Source organism: Silene latifolia, chromosome 8 (genome assembly GCF_048544455.1).
Source record: "Silene latifolia isolate original U9 population chromosome 8, ASM4854445v1, whole genome shotgun sequence".
Taxonomy (NCBI): domain Eukaryota; kingdom Viridiplantae; phylum Streptophyta; class Magnoliopsida; order Caryophyllales; family Caryophyllaceae; genus Silene; species Silene latifolia.
In genome coordinates this window covers 103,788,690-103,797,185 of record NC_133533.1, presented here as the reverse complement: position 1 = coordinate 103,797,185, position 8,496 = coordinate 103,788,690, and the positions used below count along the sequence as shown (strand labels likewise).

At 41.9% G+C, this 8,496-nt stretch overlaps 1 non-coding gene across 1 annotated transcript; it reads left to right on the top strand.

The window, feature by feature from the left end:
• The first annotated feature begins 4,918 nt into the window (after window positions 1-4,918).
• On the top strand, window positions 4,919-5,025 carry LOC141597764 (small nucleolar RNA R71). Its single transcript, XR_012522982.1, has one exon. It is a non-coding gene; the product is annotated as a small nucleolar RNA R71 (small nucleolar RNA).
• The last annotated feature ends 3,471 nt before the right edge of the window (window positions 5,026-8,496 follow it).

Genomic DNA, 8,496 nt, shown 5'->3' with positions numbered 1-8,496 from the left:
CCAACCACGGCTCAACCACGGCCCAACCAAAGCCAACCTAGTTCCTAAGTTAGATTTATTGATTAGATCGAATGATTGCGAAAAGGAATCGAAAACAAGTTAGAAAAACGAGTTAAAAACGATGTTGATTGATTGTCGCGCAAGGGTGCATTCTACACGGCCTAAAGGGTCCAATTAGGTTAAATTCGCTAAATAATTTAACTCATCGAGTGTCAATAAGAAGGTGCTAATCACGCACTCTTATACTAGCGAGAAATTAGGTGAAAGAGATAGATGCATTCAATTATTTTTAAATCGTCGATTGATTTTATAACTTACGTCGAAGCCACCTAAAGTGTCTAATTAGATTATTGAATTGATTTAAAGTCATCTAATTACGTCATAGGTTAACAATCAGAAGTTAAACTAACATGCAACGGGTCCTAAGGTCCATCGATTTGGCCGAAACAAAAGGGGGTCGAAAACGAAGATCGAAGTTAGATAACTTGTTTTATTTATGCCCTACCTTGAACACGAGGATATGTAAATGAGACGGGGGTGTACGACCGACAGAAGGAGCGGTTTCTTTTCCCATCTCAAGTCAACGCGGGTGTTCGTGGTGGTACTTTAACTCATACTCGGACTAACTAGTTTCGTAGTTAATTTAAAACAAACGATAATTAAAACGAAAAACAAACAAAAAAGACAATAAAAAAAGGGCATAAAAAACGAAATAAAAAGAGAGAAGAGAAGGGGATTTGATGCACCCTCAACCTACATGTATCGTTGACACCGTCTTGGGTCGTAATCGATGGTAGATTTTATCTCGAGAGGCCGTCGTCGACGAAGTAACAAAGCAACACGCGTTTTGGAAAGTTTCTGGACAGCAGTTTTAAAACAGTGATATCTCCCTCGTTTCACGACGAAAATTCGATCCGAAAGATGTTTTGGAAACTAGAAAGAGAGGAGAACAAGGATCTTAAAGCAACCCCTGCTCGATTTGGGTTATTGGGCACGAAAAACGAGCACAAACAGAACTGGACAGACAAGAAGAAACAGCGAAAACAGAGTGTTAATTCACTCTGTTTTTCGAGGGATTTCGTGTACTCTCAAGGGCAATTTGGCTTGTGATTCTTTATCTAATGTGTGTATGGATGTTGTATGGTTAATTAGGAACAAGAAACTCGAATTTTTATGGTGTTTTGATGGAGGAACGAGATGATTTTCGAAGGAGACACACAAACAGTTTCAGTTTGTGTGTCGGTTTTGTGTAGGGTTTTTGGAGGATGTTTAGGGTTTGTTTCTGAGGTTTAAAGCTTGTGGGTGATGGTTGGATGTATGGAGGACTTAGAGGAATGATTGTATGGTGAAGGGGTGGTATTTATAAGGGTTTAAAATAGGTTAAAAGGGAGTAAGGAGCAGTCGGGCTCATTGAACATGGCTGCTGTCCATCGGTTTTGGGAGGGGTTTCTAGGGTTCGTTTTGGGGGATTTCTTGGTGATCAAGCTAGGATAATATGGGTAGGATACTAGGGTATGGGTTAGGGTTAATGGGTACGGGTCTTGGTAGTGTTTGAAGTGGGTTTTGGGCTCGCGAATTGAGCTGCAAAACAGGGGAGGGATTCGGTTTTATGCGGGCTGCTCGGGGTTGGTTTTGAACGAGATTTTGGGCTGCTTGTGAGGGGGTTCGAACATGGGTTGCTGGGTAGAGGCTTAGGTGGGTTAGTGTACTCGATATTCGTGCCAATTCGCAAAGGAAACGGGCTTAAAAACCGAGCTAAAAACGAGCTCAAAAACGAGTGTCCAAAACGAATTCTTCGCTTTTAAAACGATTTTTCAAATCAAATAACAATTTAAAATAAATGACTTTTCAAATCAAATATTCTCATAAAAAATGATTTTTCAAATCAAATACTTATTTTATTTTCAATAAAATAAACTTTGGGAAAATAAATTTAAAATAAATTAAATTTACCTAAAAAACCAATAATTTAAATATCATTTAAATTAAAAAAACGAACTCCCTAAAAAACATTAATTTAAATATCATTTAAATTAATAAAATGAATTCACTTAAAAAAAAACATTAATTTAAATATCATTTAAATTAATAAAATACTTTATCGACGACGCCCATTCTACCTCGTAAAACGAGCTCCAAATAATGACAATGACAACTAAAGAATACATGTGTCCTATCATCATCGGGTGTTTGTCGGGTTCTCTATAAATTCCAATATCGACGGATACGGGTATCTACAAAGGTGGTCTTCTCTTGGTCACTTGGATGGATAGGGATTTGGAAAAATCCCGAATAGCCATCCAAGAAGCAAAAATAGTTGTGTTGAGCTAATCTTTCTAGCATTTGATCCATGAACGGTAAAGGAAAGTGATCCTTCCGGGTGGATTTGTTCAACTTCCTATAGTCCACGCACATTCTCCACCCGGTTACCGTTCTTGTAGGAATCAATTCATTCTTGTCATTTCGCACTACCGTCATGCCTCCCTTTTTGGGAACTACATGAACCGGGCTTACCCACCTACTATCCGAAATAGGATAGATAATGCCCGCGTCAAGTAGCTTAAGGACTTCTTTCCTTACAACCTCTTTCATGATGGGGTTAAGCCTTCTTTGTGGCTCAATTGAGGATGCGTCCTCATTTTCAAGAAGAATTTTATGAGTACACAAAGAGGGACTAATCCCTTTGAGGTCTCCAATAGTGTACCCAAGGACACCCTTGAACCTTTTGAGCAAAGAAATGAGTTTTGAGGTTTGGGTGTCATCAAGTGCACTATTGATGATGACGGGAAAAGTGGAATTATCTCCTAGAAATTCATACTTCAAAGAAGAGGGAAGAGGTTTAAGTTCAACCGTAGGAGGAGGCGTGGAACTCTCCTCCTTCTTACCGACTTCCAACACTTCAAATTTGGGTGCTTGTTCATGAATAGGAGCCGAATCCAACATCCATACATATGCAAGAGTCTCAACATCTTTGTCATCGACCTCATACCCACTAACAAGACAAGTTTCTAAAGGATCCGTAGAGGAAGCTTTTGGGTCATGCTTCTCCATGGGATTCTCAAGAATGTCAACAATGCAACAAGTGTCACCTAGAGAAGGAGCTTCCATGGACTTGTGGAGTTCAAATTCCACTCTATCTTCACCCACTTGTAAAGACAACTTGCCACTCTTTACATCGATCATAGCTCCACCGGTAGCAAGGCAAGGTCGGCCCAAAATAATAGGCACATTGTAATCCTCCGGCATATCCATAACAAAGAAATCACATGGTATGACAAGCTTCCCAACTACCAAGGGTACATCTTCAATCACACCAATGGGAAATTTGACCGACCGATCGGCAAGTTGAAGTGAAACTCTAGTTGGCTTCAAATCTCCCAAATCAAGCCTCTTGAATATTGAAAGTGGCATGAGGCTCACACTAGCCCCTAAATCACACAAAGCTCTCTTAATAGCCACCCCTTGGATAGAACAAGGGATAGAGAAGCTACCCGGATCTTCTAGCTTGTTTGGAAGCTTGTTGGTGTGAGTAAGAATAGCACTACATTCCTTAGAGAGGTTGATGGTTTGCACCTCTCCATTCTTCTTCTTCAAGGTAACAAGTTCTTTAAGAAACTTGCCATAAGATGGAATTTCGGTAATCATATCAAGGAAAGGAATAGTTACATTCATTCCCTTCAAGATCTCAACAAACTTCTCATATTTCTTTTCAATTCTAGGCCTTGCAAGCCTTTGTGGAAAGGGTACCGGTGCTACATACTCCCTTGGTGGTGGAGTACATTCTTTGGCCTTAGTTGCAATAGGCTCATCTTGCTTTGGAGGGTCAACCATCTCCACCTCCTTAGACTTCTCCACCATAATCTCATCTTCTTGCACAACTTCAACCGGGTGCTCTTGCACAACTTCATTAGTCACCCTCTTTCTCTTCCACTTAGGAGATTTCTCAATCTCCTCCAATTGCTTCCCACTCCTCAAAAATACCGCATTCATCTCCCTTGGGTTAACCGTATTACCCGGAAACTTCCCCGGATTTTGAGCCAATTGACTCAATTGTTGAGAAATTTGGGCCACATGAGTTTCCGTAGCCTTTTGTGATGCCCGTATTTCATCATTCACCCGGTTTTGTGAGGCAATGTGGTTATCAAGCTTTGAGTCGGATTTTTGATTTGCAATAACCAATTGTTCAAAAGCTTGTTCCCAAGATGGTTTTTGAGGGGTTTGGAAGTTTTGGTTTTGTGGTTGGAAATTTTGGGTTTGTTGTTGATTGAAATTTTGCCCCTTGAAACCCCCAAATGGTTGTTGGTTTTGGGTGATGAATTGTTTTCCTTGGAAACCGGGTGGAATTTGTCTTTGGAATTGAGAGTTTTGATTGAACCTTGGTGGTTGTTGAGGTTGGGAAGTGGTGGGATTTTGAATGTTTTGTGAAGCATAAGACAAGAAAGGGTGAGTTCTTTTTCCATTGACAAATTGATTGTTGTTGTTATTGTTGAACCCTTGCCTTGCACTAGTTGATTCCCAAATCCCGTTTACTTGCTCATAGCTCTCCTCTTGGAGGGGTGCAATCAAGGGACACCCAATGGGAGTATGCTCTTGTTCACCACACAACTCACAAGACAAGACTTGCCTCATATCGGAGCCTTTGGGTTTTGAATTTAGCAAAGCAACTTGTTGGGTGAGTTCATCTAGCATACCCTTAACCTCCACATTCAAAACCGAATTAGAATCCTTGCTCTTGCCCTTCCTCATTTGCCTATCACTTCCCCATTCCATAGTTCTTGAGGCCATCTCCTCAATTAGTTCCTTTGCCGCTTTATGCCCCAAAATGTCTAAGACACCTTTTCCCGATCCCGCATCCAATGAAAGCCTAAGGTCTTGAGTCAACCCTTTGTAGAAATTGTTCACTAGCTCGGCCTCGGAGATGCCATGGTGTGGGCATAACCGTTGGAGCTTCTTGTACCGTTCCCATGCCTCATATAAGGTCTCATCCTCTTCTTGAGTAAAACTTTGTAATTCACTCTTGACTTTGGCCGTTCTTGAGGGTGGGAAATATTTGTTCAAAAATGCCGAAGCCAACTCATCCCATGTCTTGAAGGAATCCGGGTCACAATTCTTCAACCAATCCTTGGCCGAACCCCTAAGAGAACGGGGGAACAACCTAAGGCGAACCGCGTCATCGGAAACCCCATTTGACTTGTACATATCATAATTTTCAAGGAAATCATTTAAATGATCATTTGGGTTCTCCAAGGGACCTCCTCCAAATTGGTTGTCTTGAACAAGGTTGAGCAAGGCATTTTTGATCTCAAAGTTATTAGCTTGAATTCGTGGCCTTTGAATGCTTGGATTGACTATGTGCTTAGGAGCCATAGTGTCTCTTATCGGAACCGGATCACCCATGGTGTTAGGCTCTTCTTCTAAAACCCCAAAAGGATTTTCAAACACTTCGGTAGCTTCTTGGTGATTAGCTTCTTCAATTGGTGGTATATCTAGAAAACCCCTTCTTCTTAATGAATTAAGTCTTCTTGCCGTAGCTTCAATTTCAAGATCAATAGGATATGTTGGTTGACCTCTTCTTTGTCGCCTACTCATGCAAAAGACCTAAGCACTTGAAAGAAAGGATTAGTAACAAAGGACTTAGTCTAAACTAGAACAAAAACGATTAATATCAAGCCGTACTCCCCGGCAACGGCGCCAAAAACTTGATGGTCTCAAGTTAAACCTCGCAAGTGCACGATTTTATCGTTGTACACTCTAGAGGGTCGATCCACAAGGAGTAGGGGTGATTACTAATTGTCTATATTCTTGAGCTTAGCTAAGTCGATAGATAACAAAGAGGGTAGTAGCAAACTAACGCTAAACTAACAAATATAAAGACAAACAACAAGATAAGGTAAAAACAAGCTAAGGATAGGAGATAGATCAAATATAGAGAAAGACTAGAACTCGGTCCGACCATGAATATGAGTAATTCCACACACTAATCGTCTCGGCTAATCAAAAGGGGTAGAGAGGTAAGGGGGAGATGGCTCTAATTCGCCTAGAACCTCCCTTCCGGTCTCGCACTAGGACACTAGCTACTCCGACTAACCCCCCTCCCGGGTTCGGAAGCCGGTCTCCCTAACTCAAAACCCGACAACCCCAAGAACATGCATTTTCCCAAGGAGGTCAAGTAAAAGGTCAAGGTCATTAAGCCCTCATCATATTCCGGGTCATCCCACTCCCCCTTCCGGAGGTCGATTTCAAACACTAGCCTAGAGGCACCCTCCTCGGTTCTCCTTCCGGTCTCAACCTTAGTTGGTGACAAGGGTCGGTCCCCAAATACTCGACTAACAACCTAACCAACTTCCGTTGGTGGACAAGGGTTAAAAGCCGACACTACCCGGAAACCAAACCTTAAGCATGAAAATTCCCCAAGACTACCCTAACCAATTTCCCCCACAAATTAGCCTAATAATGATTAATTAGTGAAATTACCCATATTGGGTCAAACCGAGTCCTAGAAGGAGACTACTCACTAATCATGTTTTTAGAGGCAAGGAAAACAACAAAGATAGAGTCTTTAGGCATAAACATGGTGATAAGATGAATTTCTACAACCAAGCATGCAAGAATCCGACGATAATTATGAGAAAAGGAGATTTTAATCTAGTAACAAGGTTTATTAAACTAAAAGACACGATCTTTACCCAAATCAACTCAAAGATTAAGTCTTTGAGGACAACTAACCAAGGATGAACAAATAAAAGAGAGACAAAAGAAAGATGAACAATACAAAGATGAACAATGATGAAAATAAGAACAACAAACAAACAACAACAACAAATTTAACATAAACAATCAAAAACTTGAAGGAAGAACAAAATGTAAACAAATGGAAATAAGGAGAGAAATAATACCAATCAAATAGTAAGAAAGGAATTAGGATAGAAAATCAAAGAAGGAGGAACCTTCAATTCTTCTTACAACCCAACTCCAATTACTAATTAATTGAAGAACTAGACTAATTAAGGAATGATTAGGGAAAGATTAGTGAAGTAATTAACAAAGTTTGAAACTTGGAAAGGGAAATAATTCAGATCTAGGGTTATGTGTCAAAACACCGAAAATTGGGGGTATTTATAGTGTCCTCCTACTTAAGTTACAAAAAGGGGAAATTAATACAAAACACGCGTAGCAGTGACTGCCAGCCGGTCGACCGGCGGCCGGCTGCCCATCCGGCGCCGAGGAATCTCAAATTTGAAGCTCGAAATTGGCAATATGACAGCCCGCCGGTCGGCCGGCGGCCGGCTACCCGGCTCAGGGTCACTCTTCGTCTTTTCCTCCTCTTTCTTCCTTGCTATCTTCCTCTTGTGCCTTGTTTCTTCCCAAATTTCCTCTAGCTAGCTCAATTACCTACAATAGAGCACCGGAATCGATAGTAGCGAGAATATGGAGCAAAATGCAAGAAAAAGGCCTAAGATCGTGCCTAAGTAGTCCAAAAGATTAGCAAAAGGAAGGGTAAAAAGGGGCCGAATGTTTATTCATCAGTCGCCCACCATGCAGAGTGTGTCAGTGATGCTTTTAGCATTCCTGATATCCACTAGCACGGTTCGGCTGACATTCTTGATGGTTGAACTGGCAAGCTTTGAGAGAGCATCGGCCCGGTTGTTCTCAGACCTGGGGATGCATTGTATCTGAAAAGATTTCAACTTTGAAGTGTCAGCTTTTACCCTTTCCAGGTATCTTACTATCCCGTCGTCTCGAGTCTCGTACTCTCCTCTGATTTGATTAGCCACTAAAAGTGAATCTGTTTTCAAAATGATGTGTTCCGCCCCGGCAGCTCTAGCTAGCTCGACTCCAGTTATCACCGCCTCGTATTCGGATTCGTTGTTTGAGGCCGAGAAGGTAAATTTCAAGGCGTACTCAAACTCGTCCCCGTTTGGGCTGATGATAAGTATGCCGGCTCCTGAGCTGTTCGCCGTGGAGGACCCGTCGGTGTATACTTCCCATATTCCGGGGTTTAGCTCTTCTTGATATGTGCACTCGGCCAGGAAGTCTGCAAGTGCCTGCCCCTTTATCGAGGGCCTCGGCTTGTATTGAATGCCGAAGCCGGATAGCTCTACTGCCCATTTGATGAGCCTGCCGGATTGTTCAAATTTTTCCAATGCTTTCTCCAATGGTTGGTCGGTTAAGACCGTCACGGGATGTGCGTCGAAGTAAGGTTTCAGTTTCCTTGCGGCAACGACGACAAAGAAAGGCCGTTTTTTCAATCGTGGGTAATTTCTTTCGGCGGGCAATGCAGTGTATGGCCGACAAAGTAGATTGGGTGTTCTTGTTTGTCTTCTTCTCGATGATCACTTGACCGACCGTGGCCGAGGTAATCGCTATGTATAGATATAACGTCTCCCCAAAGATCGGCTGGGACGGGGGTTGGGAGAGTCTAAAGATGAGCTTTCGGTTGCTCGAAAGCGTGCTCGTTCCTCCCCACCAAGTCTTTATTCCCCTTTAACACTTTGA